Below are 19773 nucleotides of genomic sequence, written 5' to 3'. Positions count from 1 at the left end.
TATGGCTGTCAGGGTGCCATATTTTATGATGTCTGTCACTTGGCTCGGGCCAAATTAAACTTTCAAGTGGAATTTGGGTGAGCCAAGATGGTCTTTATATAGGAATAGCTTGGCTTCTCAGTCATAATTTCCCATTGAAATGTATGGCTGTCAGGGTACCATACATGACAGCCATGCATTTCAATGGGAAATATTGGACCAGCTATTTTGTATATATAGTAGGATGCCCAATGAGTATAAAACAAGTGGAATTTGGGTGAGCCAAGAAGATTTTCATAAAGGAATAGCTTGGCTTCTTATTCGGAATTTCCCATTGAAATGCATGGGTAACAGGGTGACAAGTTTGGTGCAATATTTTATGATTTATATTACTTGGCTAGGGCCAAATCTAACTTTTCTATATAGTAGGATGCCCAATGAGTATAAAACAAGTGGAATTTGGGTGAGCCAAGATGGTTTTCATATAGGAATAGCTTGGCTTCTTGTTCAAAATTTCCCATTGAAAAGCATGGCTGTCAGGGTGCCATATTTTATGATTTACATCACTTGGCTTGGGCCAAGTTTAACTTTCCTATATATTGGGATGCTCAATGAGTATAAACCAAGTGGAATTTGGGTGAGCCAAGATGGTTTTCATATAGGAATATTTTGGCTTCCTTTTCAAAATTTCCCATTGAAATGCATGGCTGTCATGGTGCATTGTTTGGTGCCATATTTTATGACTTAGATCATTTGGCTCGGGCCAAATTGAACTTTCCGATATAGCAGGATGCCCAATGAGTATGAAACAAGTGCAATGTGGGTGAGCCAAGATGGTTTTCATATAGGAGTAACTTGGCTTCTTATTCGGAATTTCCCATTGAAATGTATGGCTGTCAGGGTGCCATATTTTATCATTTACGTCACTTGGCTCGGGCAAAATTGAACTTTCCTATATAGTAGGATGCCCAATGAGTATAAAACAAGTGGAATTTGGGTGAGCCAAGATGGTTTTCATACATAAAAAGTTATTTATTCAAAATTACCCCTTTTAATACATGGCAGTTAGGCAAAATAATTGTTGTTAAAGTTCACAAATTGGTTATAAATGTTGCAGATTATTGTTTGCAAATAAAGATCCAACCTGAATAAGAAGCTGGCCGAATAAGGAGCCAACTTCTGTACTTGAATAAGAAGCTGGCCAAATAAAGAGCTACAGTCAGGTCCATAAATATTGGGACATCGACACAATTTGAATCTTTTTGGCTCTATACACCAACACAATGGATTTGAAATTAAACAAACAAGGTGTGCTTTAACTGCATACTTTCAGCTTTAATTTGAGGGTATTTACATCCAAATCAGGTAACCGGTGTAGGAATTACAACAGTTTGTATATGTGCCTCCCACTATTTAAGGGACCAAAAGTAATGGGACAATTGGCTGCTCAATTGTTCCATGGCCAGGTGTGTGTTATTCCCTCATTATCCCATTTACAAGGAGCAGATAAAAGGTCCAGAGTTCATTTTAAGTGTGCTATTTGCATTTGGAATCTGTTGCTGTCAACTCTCAATATAAGATCCAAAGAGCTGTCACTGTCAGTGAAGCAAGCCATCATTAGGCTGAAAAAACAAAACAAACCCATTAAAAGATAGCAAAATCATTAGGTGTGGCCAAATCAACTGTTTGCAACATTCTTAAAAAGAAAGAACATGAGCTGAGCAACACCAAAAGACTCAGAAGACCACGGAAAATAACTGTGGTGGATGACAGAAGAATTCTTTCCCTGGTGAAGAAAACACCCTTCACAGTTGGCCAGATCAAGAACGCTCTCCAGGAGGTATGTGTATGTGTGTCAAAGTCAATAATCAAGAGTAAACTTCACCAGAGTGAATACAGAGGGTTCAGCACAAGATCTAAACCATTGGTGAGCCTCAAAAACAGGAAGGCAAGATTAGAGCTTGCCAAACAACATCTAAAAAAGTGTCATGGTTATGCAGTAATCTTTCTCTGTCAGCTTACCTCTCCTCGTGTGTTCAGACTAAGAGGCCAGTCACTCTCACCTGGCTGTTTTTTATAACCTCTCCTCTAAGCATGGCTCCACCCCAGGCCCTATCAGGGAGCCCGATATTAACCTGTGCACTGCAAGCCAGCGGTGCTGATCAACCATTGTGTATTCATTGTGTGTTTGGCTTCCTTTTTCCTGCTTGCCATTTGCTCTTCGTTTGTCTCTGTTACTATCCTTGGCGTGTTCTCGACTATTCCTGTCTGCTCGTCACCTTGACCTATTGGCATGTCCCCGACTATCCCTGTTTGCCTGTGACCCTGAACCTTTGGCGTCTCCTCTGTTGTTACTGTCTGCTAGGTGCCGTGACCTCTGCCTTATCCCTTTACTATCCTTATTGTTCCAGCCTGCTGCTTCCTTCTGTAGTCTACCGTGAGTGTGAGCGTGAGCTTTGAGACCCTGGGGGCAGTGATCTGGAGCCAGACTGCAGAACAGTCCATCCTCACCACTAGAGGCTCTGGTGAACGCATGCTGGCTCTTAGACTCCACGCCCTGGGGAATATATGCTCTAGCTCCTACTGGGATCTGTGTTAGTGATCCAGTAGACCTGCTTCCTGAACCTCCTAGGGTTCAATCCGCAGCAGTCAGTCCTAGGGTCCACTACTTTAGTGGTGCACTCCTGAAGCCTACGGAGTGCATCTGTCACCTGGGCTCAGGTGACCTGACACAAAGGCTTCACAGTTCTGGAACAACATCCTATGGACAGATGAGACCAAGATCAACTTGTACCAGAGTGTTGGGAAGAGAAGAGTATGGAGAAGGAAAGGAACTGCTCATGATCCAAAGCATACCACCTCATCAGGGAAGCATGGTGGTGGTAGTGCCATGGCATGGGCATGTATGGCTGTCAATGGGACTGGTTCTCTTGTATTTATTAATGATGTGACTGCTGACAAAAGCAGCAGGATGAATTCTGAAGTGATTTGGGCAAAATTATCTGCTCATATTCAGCTTCAGAACTCATTGGACAGCTCTTCACAGTGCAGATGGACAATGACCCGAGGCATACTGTAAAAGCATCCAAAGAGTTTTTATGGGAAAGAAGTGGAATGTTATGCAATGGCCAAGTCAATCACCTGACCTGATACCGTTTGAGCATGCATTTCACTTGCTGAAGACAAAACTGAAGGGAAAATGCCGCAAGAACAAGCAGGAACTGAAGACAGTTGCAGTAGAGGCCTGGCAGAGCATCACCAGGGATAAAACCCAGCGTCTGGTGATGTCTATGTGTTCCAGACTTCAGGCTGTAATTGATTTCAAAGGATTTGCAACCAAGTATTAAAAAGTGAAAGTTTGATGGGTGATTGTTAATCTGTCCCATTACTTTTGGTCCCTTAAAAAGTGGGAGGCACATATACAAACTGTTGTAATTTCTACACCGTTCACCTGATGTGGATGTAAATATCCTCAAATTAAAGCTGAAAGTCTGCAGTTAAAGCACATCTTTGTTTGTTTCATTTTAGATCCATTGTGGTGGTGTATAGAGCCAAAAAGTTTAGAATTGTGTTGATGTCCCAATATTTATTGACCTGACTGTAACTTCAGCTTCATCATCTAAGCACATTTTCAATATGCTAGGAACCCTGCCTTTTTATAGTGAGGGTCTGGCGCAGAAGAGACTCCATGACTTGTCATGCTAAGCCACTGAGGTCAAGAAGTGTATTATATCCATGGATGCATTATGATGATTGCAAGATACACTACAGGGTCAGTATATATGTCTTAACTCCTATATGAGATGCTTTCATTCTATTACCCGTATATACTCGAGTATAGGCCGACCCGAATATAAGCCGAGGCCCCCAATTTACCCCCAAAAAAACTGGCAAACTTATTGACTCGTGTATAAGCCGAGGGTGAGACATGCCTGTCCATCCCTGTGTGTGTGTCCGTCCCTGTGTGTCCGTCCATCCCTGTGTGTCCGTCCATCCCTGTGTGTGTGTGTGTCCATCCATCCATCCATCCCTGTGTGTGTGTGTGTCCATCCATCCATCCATCCCTGTGTGTGTGTGTCTCCATCCATCCATCCATCCCTGTGTGTGTGTGTCTCCATCCATCCATCCATCCCTGTGTGTGTGTGTCTCCATCCATCCATCCCTGTGTGTGTGTGTCCGTGTGTGTGTGTGTGTGTGTGTGTGTGTGTCCAGCCTACCTGTGTCCCGAGCCTCCGTCCCGTGCCTTGCCTCCGTCCCGTGCCGTGCCTTGCCTCCTTGCCTCCGTCCCATGCCGTGCCTTGCCTCCTTGCCTCCGTCCCGTGCCGTGCCTTGCCTCCTTGCCTCCGTCCCGTGTCGTGCCTTGCCTCCATCCCGTCCCGTGCCGTGCCTTGCCTTGCCTCCGTCCCGTGCCTTGCCAGGATCGCCGCTCTTCGTCGGCGCCTCGGCGGACATACTACAATTCGAAAGCCGCGCCTCCGCCTCCGCCTTCGCCTGTGATAGGCGGAACACTGAATTTCCCAGCAGCCTGTGTTCCGCCTATCACGGACATCGTCTCATCCTCGTACTACGGACGAGGATGAGACGATGTCCGTGATAGGCGGAACACAGGCTGCTGGGAAATTCAGTGTTCCGCCTATCACAGGCGGAGGCGGAGGCGGAGGCGCGGCTTTCGAATTGTAGTATGTCCGCCGTCTGTCTGCTCGATACGCTGATCGAGCAGTCAGACGGCGATGACTCGAGTATAAGCCGAGGGGGGCACTTTCAGCCTCAAAAAAGAGGCTGAAAATCTCGGCTTATACTCGAGTATATACGGTATTTACAGTTTGTGGTTGTTCCTACAAATGTGTTTTTTTTTTCTCATATTGTTTTTTCTTTATTTTTATATCTCCTTCCACACATTGCGGATTGCCACTTGGCAGGTCACCTGCCACACATTGCAGATTGCCACGTAGCCTGCCACACATAGCGGACTGTCACCTGCCACGTCACCTGCCACACATTGTGGATTGTCACTTGCCACATCACCTTCCACACATTGCGGATTGTCACTTGCCACGTCACCTGCCACACATTGCAGATTGTCACTTGCCACGTCACCTGCCACACATTGCTGATTCTCACTTGCCACGTCACCTGCCACACATTGCTGATTGTCACTTGCCACGTAGCCTGCCACACATTGTGGATTGTCACTTGCCACATCGCCTGCCACACATTGCGGATTGCCACTTGCCACGTCACCTGCCCCACATTGCTGATTGTCACTTGCCACGTAGCCTGCCACACATTGCGGATTGTTACTTGCCACGCCGCCTGCCACACATTTCGGATTGTCACTTGCCACGTCACCTGCCACACATTGCGGATTGTTACTTGCCACGCCGCCTGCCACACATTTCGGATTGTCACTTGCCACGTCACCTGCCACACATTGCGGATTGCCACTTGTCACATAGCCTGCCACACATTGCGGATTGCCATGTAGTCTGCCACACATTGCGGATTGCCACTTGCCACGTAGCCTGCCACACATTGTGGATTGTCACCTACTGTGTCACTTTTTTGCTAAGGTGGCCTTTTGTTGTGTCCCACTCCCAGAGTGAAGATAAGCAGCAGAGAGATGATATAATATGCACACAGCTTCCCGCACAGTGAGGACGGAACTGGAGGGTTGCAGGGCAGTGAGAGATGATGTCCTCTCCCTGCTCCCCTGCCCGATGGCTTCCTGATTGGCCAGCAGCCCTCCTAAGCCGCCCAGCTGCCCCCCCACCCGTCCACTCACCAGCACTCAGCGCAGTCACACGTGGAACCGGCCACGCTGGCGGCAGCGGAACCGGCCGTGCTGGCACCCGTGGAACCGGCCATGCTGTCATCTGCTGGCCGTATTCTCGGAGAGGGCAATTGCCCCGTTGCCCCCCCCGGATCCGCCCCAGGTTCAGTACATGTACAGGTTTTGTTCCTCCCCCAGCCTATGACTGGACAGTAAATAGAGAAACCCAAACTGATCAGCTCATCTTTTTGTCACTCTTTTCTCCTCTTCAATCATTACCCTCCTTGTCCTGCAGTACAGCTAATTAATTCCTTGTGCTGCTTATTCCTCCCTTGGTCTGAGCTCTGCAGGGACTACAAGAGCCTGATACAGAGTCAAATTTAGGCACTTGCACTGCTTACACTAAATACACTTAACCACTTAATTAAAGGATGCTTTCACCCCCTTCCTGCCCAGGCCAATTTTCAGCTTTCAGCACTGATAAGGCGACATTTATGGGCTCTGATAAGGCGACACTGATGGGCACTGATAGGTGGCACTGATGGACACTGATAGGCGGTACTGATGGGCACTGATATGCTGCACTGATGGACACTGATATGCTGCGCTGATGGACACTGATATGCTGCACTGATAGGGCTGCACTGATAATCAGGGCACTAATGATCAGTGTTATAAACAAGAAGAAGCGCTAAACCATTATGTTAAAACAAAATTATAAACAATCAAATATTCATCTGCGGAACTACATAGACTTTACACAAGGAAAATGTTAGTGAACACCAAATCATTGTGCTTGTATGTGAAAAACAAAAATAAAGTATTTTTTATATCCAGAAGAATATTCGAGTCCCACGTGTAAATGACACTTCAAATATGCCGCCTAGTTCCCAGAAGTGTAAACATGCAAACACCCATGTGATGATACCGCCACCTCAACAGATGTAGGCTTACCAGATGGTTATTAAGAACGAGGGGGTTTAGGTCGCGCTATGGATTGTGATTCTGGTAAAAGCGGCCCCTATTTTAATTTCAACCCAATGAGGGTGGAAACAGAGAGGTAAAGGGGGGGGGGGATAGGTTTGGCGCTATACCGTTTAGTATTTAAAATACAGATAAGCAATAAGCAAGAATTTTCCAGCGTGCTGGATAATAAAATCAAGTAAAGATAGAAAATAAAAATAAAAATAAATATGTGTTCCCAACTGGTATAAATGTGCTTATCAACAAACGATCATTATATCTTAAAAACCATAAATGTCATAGAAATCATAAATTAATGAGCCATAAATTAATTAAAGCAACATACAGTTACTAAATGCCAATATTAAAGTGCAGAGTGCCAGTGACAAAATGCAAAAATATAATTGCTAGTAATGTGAAAAAGGAACTATAAGGGTAAAAAGGTGAAAACCAATAGTATGAAGATTGAAATATAAAACATATAATATATATATATAGTCCGATTATCTGTTCCAAAGATCGGGTCCTCACATAGTGCAACTGTGATTAAAAGTACGTGCAAAAAGTAATTACATAGGGTAAAAATGCGTAAAAATGCAAAAGGTGAAAAAATGTGGTAAAATTTAAAAATTTAAAAAGTTAAAAATAAAAATAACACTAAAGTTGAAAAGTAAAAAATAGAAAATGAAGTAGAATAATGTCCCAAAAAGTGGTGAGAAAAGTAGTGGGGTATCCTCTATAAGTGGAGGTGAAGGGAAGAGGGAAGGTGACTTCAACTGTTGCTCCCGGTGCTCTGTGACCACTTATGCAATTGCTCTCACCAGAGTTATGACCCCGTCCGGGGTGGATCAGCCTTCACAGTATCAGCCACTGTGTTGCTCTCTGGCTTGCCTCTATTGTGGTTCTGGGAGTCCCTTGTTCCTCCGTTCGTATGCCGTGCTCGATTATATGTAATGAGTAAGAGGCATATCCATGGTGTAGTATGTCTTTTAAAATTAAATTTTTATTAGATAGGTAAAATTACTCACAAACATCCGTTCGTATATGCTTAAAAAAGGGAAGGAAGGAAAGATCCCGTTCGGCTGCCTCGCCGTATGAGTTGGAGGTGTATGCTGTCTGGCCACGCCCTACGTGTTTTGTCATCAAAGACGTCCTCTGGAGCGGCCATCTGCATACACCTTTTTCTATATATAGGGTGTAATGTGCCAACACGCATGCGCGGAAGACCCCGCCGCCATTTTGATATAGGGAATGCCCTCTATTAGTGTAATGCTGAACTTATTAGGCTAGGCAGGTGATTGTTCAATGCGCCTGTGTTAATATAAATATATAATGCCGAAATATGGTTGGACATTACTCCCGTGTATATAGGGGGAATCTATGTGTCTGGGATTTGGCTATAAAAATACTGACACTCCTTACATTAAACAGAACATGATATAAAATACAATGAAAACGGAACATGAAATAAGAACATTAAATAAATTCGTAAATAAAGGGGAAGTGGAAAATGCTGTGTGAATACAACAGAATAGTGTAAAGCATTTATTTTAAAAAAATAATTTTTCGAAAATTATGTGTGCACGTTTATCCCTTCCTGGAAAAGAAGTTCCTAAGGGGAGTGATATGAATATTAAAATTAGATTATGGGCGTGAAGTGTTGTGTATTTGTTTATTTCTAAAATAATTCTAAACTAATTAAAAGTTTCGGATGGGAATAGACATGAGGCTATTGTGAAAATAGTGGATACAAGAGAATATGAAATTAAGACAAATTATAAAATATAAAAGATATACACTACCGTTCAAAAGTTTGGGGTCACCCAAACAATTTTGTGTTTTCCATGAAAAGTCACACTTATTCACCACCATACGTTGTGAAATGAATAGAAAATAGAGTCAAGACATTGACAAGGTTAGAAATAATGATTTGTATTTGAAATAACATTGTTTTTACATCAAACTTTGCTTTCGTCAAAGAATCCTCCTTTTGCAGCAATTACAGCATTGCACACCTTTGGCATTCTAGCTGTTAATTTATTGAGGTAAGCTGGAGAAATTGCACCCCACGCTTCTAGAAGCAGCTCCCACAAGTTGGATTGGTTGGATGGGCACTTCTGGCGTACCATACGGTCAAGCTGCTCCCACAACAGCTCAATGGGGTTCAGATCTGGTGACTGTGCTGGCCACTCCATTACCGATAGAATACCAGCTGCCTGCTTCTGCTGTAAATAGTTCTTGCACAATTTGGAGGTGTTTTTAGGGTCATTGTCCTGTTGTAGGATGAAATTGGCTCCAATCAAGCGCTGTCCACTGGGTATGGCATGGCGTTGCAAAATGGAGTGATAGCCTTCCTTATTCAGAATCCCTTTTACCCTGTACAAAGCTCCCACCTTACCAGCACCAAAGCAACCCCAGACCATCACATTACCTCCACCATGCTTAACAGATGGCGTCAGGCATTCTTCCAGCATCTTTTCATTTGTTCTGCGTCTCACAAACGTTCTTCTTTGTGATCCAAACACCTCAAACTTGGATTCATCCGTCCACAACACTTTTTTCCAGTCTTCCTCTGTCCAATGTCTGTGTTCTTTTGCCCATCTTAATCTTTTTCTTTTATTGGCCAGTCTCAGATATGGCTTTTTCTTTGCCACTCTGCCCTGAAGCCCAAAATCCAGCAGCCGCCTCTTCACTGTAGATGTTGACACTGGTGTTTTGCGGGTACTATTTAATGAAGATGCCAGTTGGGGACCTGTGAGGCGTCTGTTTCTCAAACTAGAGACTCTAATGTGCTTATCTTCTTGCTTAGTTGTACAACGCGGCCTCCCACTTCTTTTTCTACTCTGGTTATAGCCTGTTTGTGCTGTCCTCTGAAGGGAGTAGTACACACCATTGTAGGAAATCTTAAATTTCTTTGCAATTTCTCACATGGAATAGCCTTCATTTCTAAGAACAAGAATAGACTGTCGAGTTTCAGATGAAAGTTCTCTTTTTCTGGCCATTTTGAGCGTTTAATTGACCCCACAAATGTGATGCTCCAGAAAGTCAATCTGCTCACAGGAAGGTCAGTTTTGTAGCTTCTGGAAGGAGCTAGACTGTTTTTAGATGTGTGAACATGATTGCACAAGGGTTTGCTAATCATCAATTAGCCTTCTGAGCCAATGAGCAAACACATTGTACCATTAGAACACTGGAGTGATAGTTGCTGGAAATGGGCCTCTATACACCTATGTAGATATTGCACCAAAAACTAGACATTTGCAGTTAGAATAGTCATTTACCACATTAGCAATGTATAGAGTATATTTGTTTAAAGTTAGGACTAGTTTAAAGTTAGCTTCATTGAAAAGTACAGTGCTTTTCCTTCAAAAATAAGGACATTTCAATGTGACCCCAAACTTTTGAACGGTAGTGTATATATAAAGTGTGAAGGGAAAGGAAATATATAGTAATGATGGAAATGTTAAAACACCCAATGATTTTGTGTTCTTTATCCTTATAATTAAAATAATTAAAAATAATTGAAAAGAAGATGGGGTATGTGTTATTTAGGAACCTTGAATGAATAACATTCGACCCTTTTATGCAGACTGTGTGGGTAAAATCTAGAATAGGGTGTGGGAGGAGAAGGAGATAATGGAATGAGTATAATATTGATATAGAAATTAATATAAAGGTAAGAATATTAAAAATATTAAAATATATGGGTATATTCTAGACCTGATTGTTGAATGTATTACATTCGATCTGTAAAAAGTATTAAATTGGTTGAAAATTAAAAATTAAAAATTAGTTAAAAAACAGTTAAGATCTAGATCAATATTCATTCCTGCAGGATGTAAAGTTTCCATGTTAAAAATCCATCTGGTTTCATTCTGTGAGACTTTTATAGTTTTGTCTTCTCCTCTCCAATGACCCTTAATCTTGTCAATTGCGTAAAAAGTCATTTTTTTGGGGTCCTGATTGTGAAAGTCTCTGAGATTAACCACAATATATATGACATCACCTTTACAGGAAATTGGGATGAACGGAGCATTGATTATCTGGACCTACAGATTTTTAAATCAGAGGGTACCTTGGGCACAAGGACTTTTTTCAAATCCACAGATCGCAATGGGTATATACCTACCTCAAGCTGCCATCATCCACGTTGGATTGGCAACATACCCAAAGGGCAACTCCTGAGACTATACCGGAATTGCACAAATAGAGAGGATATATATCTTTTATATTTTATAATTTGTCTTATTTAATTTCATATTCTCTTGTATCCACTATTTTCACAATAGCCTCATGTCTATTCCCATCCGAAACTTTTAATTAGTTTAGAATTATTTTAGAAGTAAACAAATACACAACACTTCACGCCCATAATCTAATTTTAATATTCATATCACTCCCCTTAGGAACTTCTTTTCCAGGAAGGGATAAACGTACACACATAATTTTCAAAAAATTCTTTTTTAAAAATAAATGCTTTACACTATTCTGTTGTATTCACACAGCATTTTCCACTTCCCCTTTATTTACGAATTTATTTAATGTTCTTATTTCATGTTCCGTTTTCATTGTATTTTATATCATGTTCTGTTTAATGTAATGAGTGTCAGTATTTTTATAGCCAAATCCCAGACACATAGATTCCCCCTATATACACGGGAGTAATGTCCAACCATATTTCGGCATTATATATTTATATTAACACAGGCGCATTGAACAATCACCTGCCTAGCCTAATAAGTTCAGCATTACACTAATAGAGGGCATTCCCTCTATCAAAATGGCGGCGGGGTCTTCCGCGCATGCGTGTTGGCACATTACACCCTATATATAGAAAAAGATGTATGCAGATGGCCGCTCCAGAGGACGTCTTTGATGACGAAACGCGTAGGGCGTGGCCAGACAGCATACACCTCCAACTCATACGGTGAGGCAGCCAAACGGGATCTTTCCTTCCTTCCCTTTTTTAAGCATATACGAACGGATGTTTGTGAGTAATTTTACCTATCTAATAAAAATTGAATTTTAAAAGACATACTACACCATGGATATGCCTCTTACTCATTACATATAATCGAGCACGGCATACGAACGGAGGAACGAGGGACTCCCAGAACCACAATAGAGGCAAGCCAGAGAGCAACACAGTGGCTGATACTGTGAAGGCTGATCCACCCCGGACGGGGTCATAACTCTGGTGAGAGCAATTGCATAAGTGGTCACAGAGCACCGGGAGCAACAGTTGAAGTCACCTTCCCTCTTCCCTTCACCTCCACTTATAGAGGATACCCCACTACTTTTCTCACCACTTTTTGGGACATTATTCTACTTCATTTTCTATTTTTTACTTTTCAACTTTAGTGTTATTTTTATTTTTTACTTTTTAAATTTTTAAATTTTACCACATTTTTTCACCTTTTGCATTTTTACACATTTTTACCCTATGTAATTACTTTTTGCACGTACTTTTAATCACAGTTGCACTATGTGAGGACCCGATATATGGAACAGATAATCGGACTATATATATATTATATGTTTTATATTTCAATCTTCATACTATTGGTTTTCACCTTTTTACCCTTATAGTTCCTTTTTCACATTACTAGCAATTATATTTTTGCATTTTGTCACTGGCACTCTGCACTTTAATATTGGCATTTAGTAACTGTATGTTGCTTTAATTAATTTATGGCTCATTAATTTATGATTTCTATGACATTTATGGTTTTTAAGATATAATGATCGTTTGTTGATAAGCACATTTATACCAGTTGGGAACACATATTTATTTTTATTTTTATTTTCTATCTTTATTTTATTTTATTATCCAGCACGCTGGAAAATTCTTGCTTATTGCTTATCTGTATTTTAAATACTAAACGGTATAGCGCCAAAACCTATCCCCCCCCACTTTACCAGATGGTTATTACCCAAAAGAACATATATTCTAAGCCCTTGTACACACGGTCGGAGAATCCGTCGGAATGTGTCCTATCGGACCGTGTTGTCGGATAATCCAACTGTGTGTGGTATGCATCGGACTGATTCCGTCGGAATATCCGTCGGACCCAATTTTCCAACTTGTTGGAAATATTTCCCGACCAACTGGGCCGATCGGACATACTCCGATCATGTGTAGCCTACTCCGACGGATAAGGTGCCACACATGCTCACATTCAAATTCCGACACGGAAGTGCTCGTTCAGGTAAAACTACTGCTCGTAAGCGATATAGCACATTCGTCACGCTGCAATGTTAAAAATTCTTTCATCAAGCGCATTTTCTTGTTCTTTACAATGCTGCAAGAACGAACTTCTTTTGATGCTCATAGTCACACACACTTCTCCCGAACAGATTTCATTACTCTTTTTTAACCAATTCAGCAATACAATTTTAGTTTGCGTCACATCTACACAATTTTAGATTTGGTTTATTCTTTTTTGGATGCTTTTTTATTTTTAATTCCTAAAAATCTCCTTTAAAGACAGTTTGCTAATTTCTCCTTTTTTTGGGGTGTTTTTTGTGTGTAAACTTACCACAACAACATTATTTTATTTTTTATCTTTGGTTTTTCTTTTTTAATCTACAGGAGTTTGTTTAGTGTTGGTACCCCTTGTTATTCATTTCACTTTGTATTTTTGAAATGTACCTGTCTGCTCACAAATAAACTGGCCTTTTGGAAGGGAAACACATTACACAAGTATTTCATCAAACAAAAAAAACCTTTATTTTGGTCGCTATAAAATAAAAATAGGAACGCAGCACTGGAGAAACTTCTTAACTTTGGTGCAGCCTTTGGCCCCCAGGGCAGACATGAACAAATTCTACTTGAAAAAATTGGTGGCCTAAGGAGTAGATATCTCAGGGAGAGAAGTCTGGTCCCGAAGTCCTAGAGAACAGCAAATTCAGATGCCATTTATGTCCCCAGGATGTGGATCTTTAAGAGGCTGCATCTTCTGGCAGACCAGACTGAACCCAGGCCATCACTCTCTCGTCTTCCTTGGGCACTTCCCACCAGGCATCCTTCCAGGCTGTGGCTCGGCTCCTGTAGTTGGGGCAGGAGGAGAAGGAGGGCATTGGTCGACCTCCTGGCTGCCACTTGCCACAGCCTCCCCCCGACTGAGGTCTTCCTGTGTATGAAAAGGGGACATAGTTTTAGTTTTTTGATCATCAATCACACCATTTTGTGCTCCTGGCTTTTGATAATTGAATGTTACCAAATAGAACAGACTATCATTCTGAGACCAGCATTTTTCTTTCCCGTCCCAATCATTTTTGGTCACTACTGTCTATTGAGATGTAAACCACTTTGAGAAATCACAACTTACTGATCAATAAGAACATCTAGTTAACATCATTAAATGTAACACAAGAAATATGTTCAACAATGCAATACCTGGCTCAAGCTGGGCCCCACCACATGTTGCTGCCTGGAAGGCCCAGATTGGACATCAGAAGCCTCAACTGGGGGTGAAGGATGCCTTGAAGGAAGACTGGAGAATGGTGGCCTGAGTGGTGGCCTGGGTACCCCTTGGTCTACCAGAAAATGCAGCCTGTCAAAGTGAAACATCCTGGGGTAATAAACGGCATCTGGATCTCCTGCTCTCAAGGACTCCAGGTGCTTCTTTCTCTCCCTGAAATATGTAAGCTTCATGGCCACAATTTTCAGATTCAGATAGTCCATGTCTGCCGTGGGGACCATGATCCGCACCAAAGAAAGCAGTTTCTCCAGTGCTGCGTTCCTCTTTGTTCTGTCAGCATAAAACTTGTTGTGGAACTGCCGCAGGCAGGGCATCTCCATGTACAGTTCTATGAATAGCCCCATAAAGTTTGCATTTGTGAAAGGATCCATATTGTCTGCAAGACACAACACAAGACAAACCCTCAAATACTAATAATGCCATTAAAAACACTCCTAATCTTGTCCCAACATCAGCCTAGATAGAAGCAGTCTAGTCTAGTGAAGCACCAAAAGTTAAAATTTTTACCTTCGTTTCCACGTTGCGCCTCACTCTCTTCCCAGATCGTACGGACGATACACGTGTGTTGCGTTTTATATACAGTGCGCATGCGTGAAACTCCGCCCGCTCCCTGACGTTCTTTCCAGACTATTCCCCGCCCCTTCGCTTCTGGCGCAGTGGGGAGAGCACATGGCGGAGAGAACACAGGTGCGCACTAATAAAAGTTCCACTAACGAGGAGGAGGGTGAGGAAAGCCCGGAGCCTGAAACGTCCCGATCCAGGAAGACAAGATTTAAGGCCTCAAATATGTCTTTTGGAGAGATGTTGGAGATGGTCGACATATTGAACAGGACCGACTATGATGGGAAGTATGGACCTTACCCAAACCCAAATATCAGAAAGGCTAAGATCATGAATAAAGTTGTGAAGAGTCTTCAGAAGAATTTTGGGGTACACCGATCCAAGGATCAACTGAGAAAACGCTGGTCAGACCTAAAACTGAGGGAGCACGAGCAGTACCTAAGGATCAAGCGTGTTCTTAAAAAAAGTAAGTAGTTGTCGTGTGTTCATATGATTATTCTTGCTTGCATACTGCTCCATGTGCTTTGATTTCATGTTTTGCATTTTAAAATGGCCACTTTCAAGTTCATGGTTTCGTTCGTTCGTATGAAACATCGTTCTGCAGGGAAGTATTCCAGCTTAACAAAGTGTCCCCAATAATGTTCTCACCTTGTAACTCGGCCCAAAAACACAATTGTACAACACTTCCAAGCAATGTTTTAGATTTCTATTTCTGCCCTCTGTGTGCTAATTATTCTTTGTTTACATTCTCATAGGGGAGAGAAGACTCGGCAAGTATGAGGACACCAGGGACCACACCCCTCCCAAAGAAGGGAAACTTCCAAAAGCAGAAACAGAGGAGCAGGAGGAGGAGGAGGAAGGAGAGATCGTGGAGGTTGGACAAATTGTCACCACAACAGGTGAGTGTCGGAGAACACAGCTTCCGGTAAGCTCATCAGTGTATATCACCATATTTGGATTGCATGGTGTGTTTGTTTGCTTTGTTTTGTAGGTGATGTGGAAGAAGATTCCTGTTTTACCAGTGAAAGTGCCCAGATCTCGATCGGGGAGATAATGGGGTGCAATCCGGATTTGGAAATCATCTAACAAAACATCAATGATGTTAAAAATAAAATGAAGAACATCATTGATGTTTTGGGGAGAGTGTGAAACAACAAAAACTAGATAGGGTTTTATTTTTGCTATTTTACAAAAAAAAATGGGATTTTTATATACAGCTTACCTGTAAAATCCTTTTCCTGACAGGCTCCATGGCAGCATACGTGTGGGTTAGCCCCGCCTCCATAATTACCCAATAGGACCTCTACTCCCATAAATCTTTGCTCCAAGCTGCTATCCGTGTTCCTTTTTTGTCCTCCTCCATAGGACAGGTGTTTCCTATCTGAAGAGATCTTCACTACGATCAAGTCGGCTGACTATCAAGCTTTTTGTTCCTCCGATAGGCCCTGTCTGTTAAGCATGGGTATGGAGTGTATGGCAGAGTAGCGCTGAAGACTTTGTTTATCCGAAGATAAGTGCGCACGGCTTATTACCTGCTATGTAAGGTGGCCATTATCTGCCCGGTGGATCGGTGGTGTGTGCTTGAACCTGTTCGGCCAGACGATCGTTGGTGGAGTGGTGAGCTGTAAAAATTCCGTTTTTCATGGCAGCAGTGTTTATGTGTTTTCTTTTCTACCTGTGTCTTTTCATATGCCAGCTGGTTCTTGTGTATAGGCGCTGACGCTTCCGCGTTCCAGCAGCCTTTCTCCCCCTGTTTCCGGGTCCAGCGCTGCGTTCTGCGCATGCGCAGACCCATATCCAAAGCGAGGCTTGGTTCCCGCGCATGCGCGCGGGCATCTCGCGTCTGACGCCGCTGATGACGTCATGGGCGCCATATTTAAAACACAGTGAGAGAAGTCAGGATTTGGGAATGATTGCAGGAGATTCAGCAACTTCCCGGGGCCATTCTCTGGTTGGTGTAAGGTAGGTTATGATCTGCTCTGATGTATTGTTGCTCCTGTGTTTTGTATGGCTGCTTATGAGGGTTTATTGTTGTTACAGTCAGCGTTTTTAGTCATGGATGCCTCACTGCCTACCAGTGACCTGCCCGCTTGTAACAGGTATGTGCATGGCTGGATTGCTGTGTATTTGTGGAGTATTCCTTAGCATTTGATACCAGCCTGGTCTGTATCTCTCTCTTTTCTTGTATATTTCCTTATAGCCCTTCTAGGTCTGAACCGCATTACAGTGCGCATAGTCGCAGTGGATCGTCAAAATCGCACCACCGCAAATCATCATCAAAGTCTGGTTACCGTAGGTCTTCCAGATCTGAACAACGCAGTGGTCACTCGCACTCAAGCAGAGGACCAGTTAATTCATGTTGGGGCTGTAAGATGCCCATCCCATCAGACAAATCGCTCTGTGATCATTGCTTCTCTAAAGTCGCAGATGAAAGAGATGGTGCGGATCAACGTTTAGAATCTATGGTGAGAAGGGTGGTAAAGGAATCCCTGCAGCAGAGGGAAGCTCATCACGCTATGGAATCCCCCTCAGACCCATTATGTCCTTCAGGTGGTGAAGGGCTCTTACAAGAGACTGGGGAATCTTCTCAACCAAGCCACCACTCTGTGCTCTTGTCTGACAGCGAATCGGATCCAGAGGATCCAGGAGTAGGATTTGATTATGCTTTAGTACCTGCTCTTGTCAAGGCAGTGAAAGAAGCTTTAAAATGGGAAGAACCCACTACTTCTCCCCTCCCCAAACAAAGAAAGTTTTTCAAACAACTCAAAAAGGAACGGCAACATTTTCCTTTCCTATCTGAATTGGGAGAAATCATTACTGAAGAGTGGAGCAAGATTGATAGGAAGAGCTCCATGCAATCAAAGGTGTCTAAATTGTACCCCTTTAAGGAGGATGATGTGAAGCACCTTGAATCAGCTCCTCTGGTAGACGCAGCACTTATGCGTTTAGTAAAATACGTGACTCTCCCTTTGGAGGACACGGTATCTTTCAAAGATCCGTTAGAGAGAAGAATTGACTCAGATCTGAAAAGAATATATCTAACTTCAGGGATGGCTTGTAAACCAACTTTGGCTTTAGCCGCAGTCTCAAAGGCTATTGAAACATGGGCCGACAATGTTGAAGAGTTCTTGAGAGGTATCTCGGTGAATACGGCTAAAGACTCTCCCATTCAGGAGATCAGAATGGCATCAGCCTTTTTGGGGGAGGCATCTATTGACATTACCCGCCTTCTGTCTCGGGCTATGTTGGCAGCAGTCTCGGCACGCCGTGCTTTGTGGCTCCGTCCCTGGTTGGCGGATCCAACATCTAAGCAGGCATGGTGTCGTATACCATTTGAGGGAACCTCCTTGTTTGGTAATAAACTAGATAGCGCCATATCCCGGGCCACAGGTGGGAGGTCTGGGTTCCTCCCTCAAGACAGACGTCTTCAAAACCAAAAACGTATCTTTCCAAGAAGGCAGACCTCGGATCGCGCTAGAGAAGCGCGCAGTTATAGACCCGGCAGGGAGTTCTCTAGATCTTGGAGGTCCAGACAATCCTCCCTTAAGAAAACCTCAAAGGGGGCTTCCGCAGGTAATCAAGATTCTACCAAATCTTTTTGAAATTGGGCCCGCTCAATCATGTCAGGTGGGGGCTCGCCTTCTTCACTACCGACATGTTTGGGCGGCCTCAATTCAAGATTATTGGACCGTCAAGACGGTTTCCTCGGGTCACAAGTGGACTTTCATCAACACTCCGAGATTAAGGTTCATTCCCACAACGATTCCAGGCTCGGAGGAAAAGAAACAGGTCCTATTGACCTACGTAAGTTGTTTGCTGGATCAAGGCGCAGCCGTGCCAGTGCCAGAAGACGAACGTGGCGAAGGCATGTATTCTCCTCTATTTATGGTTCAGAAAAGAAATGGCGCATGGAGGCCAGTGATAGATTTGACCTTCCTCAATTCCTTCATTCGCAAGGAAAAGTTCAAAATGGAGTCTCTTCTTACAATCCAACAGTCGGTGCAGCTAGGGGATTGGTTAATCTCAATCGATCTGAAGGACGCATACTTTCACGTGCCAGTAGCAAGGGATTTCCAGCAATTTCTCCGTTTCGCAGTTGGCGATCAACACCTCCAGTTTACCTGTCTCCCATTCGGGTTGACAACATCTCCTCGGGTCTTCTCCAAGGTCCTCCTAGCGATAGTAGCTCTTTTACGAGTCAAAGGAGTTCGTCTCCATCATTATCTGGACGATTTGCTCCTATTATCTCAAGACAGAGATCAAATTCTGGAACACAAGAGTTTAGTCATCTCCACTCTACAGACGTTTGGTTGGCTCCTGAACCTAGAGAAGAGCCATCTGGTTCCAACTCAAGTGATCGTGTTTCTAGGGGCTCAGTTCGACACATTAAAAGGCACTATCTCTCTGCCAGAGGAAAAAATCTGTGTTATCCGGGACAGGATTCACAAGGCTTGGGAATCATCTCATCTTTCGGCTCTACAATGCTTGAAAGTGATCGGCACAATGACGTCCACCATCCCTATGGTGAAGTGGGCCCAGTGGCACACTCGTCCCTTCCAGAAAGGGTTTCTGCAACAGTGGGACTCGTCCAATCAAACACAGCGCATACTCCTTACACCAGCGATGAGGATGTCTCTCCTCTGGTGGCTTCAAGGGAAGAATCTACGCAACCATCATTCGATAGTCCCCATTTCCTGGGTAATAATAACCTCAGATGCCAGCAACAAAGGTTGGGGCGCTCATTGCCTTACGGAAGTAGCTCAAGGAAGGTGGTCGTTCCCGTCGCTGTATGTAGTCTCCAACATCCTGGAGTTGAGAGCAGCCTTTCAAGCACTCATAGCATTTCGCCATCTGGTGGCAGGGTCATCAGTAATGTTAAGACTGGACAACACAACTGCGGTGGCCTATATAAAGAAACAAGGAGGGACTCGCAGTGGGTCTCTACTACGAGAAGTAGAACCGATAATGAACTGGGCTCAGAAGAATGTGGTCAACATTTCTGCTGTATACATCCCA

Source organism: Lithobates pipiens, unplaced genomic scaffold (genome assembly GCF_037356315.1).
Source record: "Lithobates pipiens isolate NorthernLeopardFrog02 unplaced genomic scaffold, aLitPip1_a1.2 Scaffold_13, whole genome shotgun sequence".
Classification (NCBI taxonomy): Eukaryota; Metazoa; Chordata; class Amphibia; order Anura; family Ranidae; genus Lithobates; species Lithobates pipiens.
Note: the sequence above shows the minus strand (reverse complement) of the source record.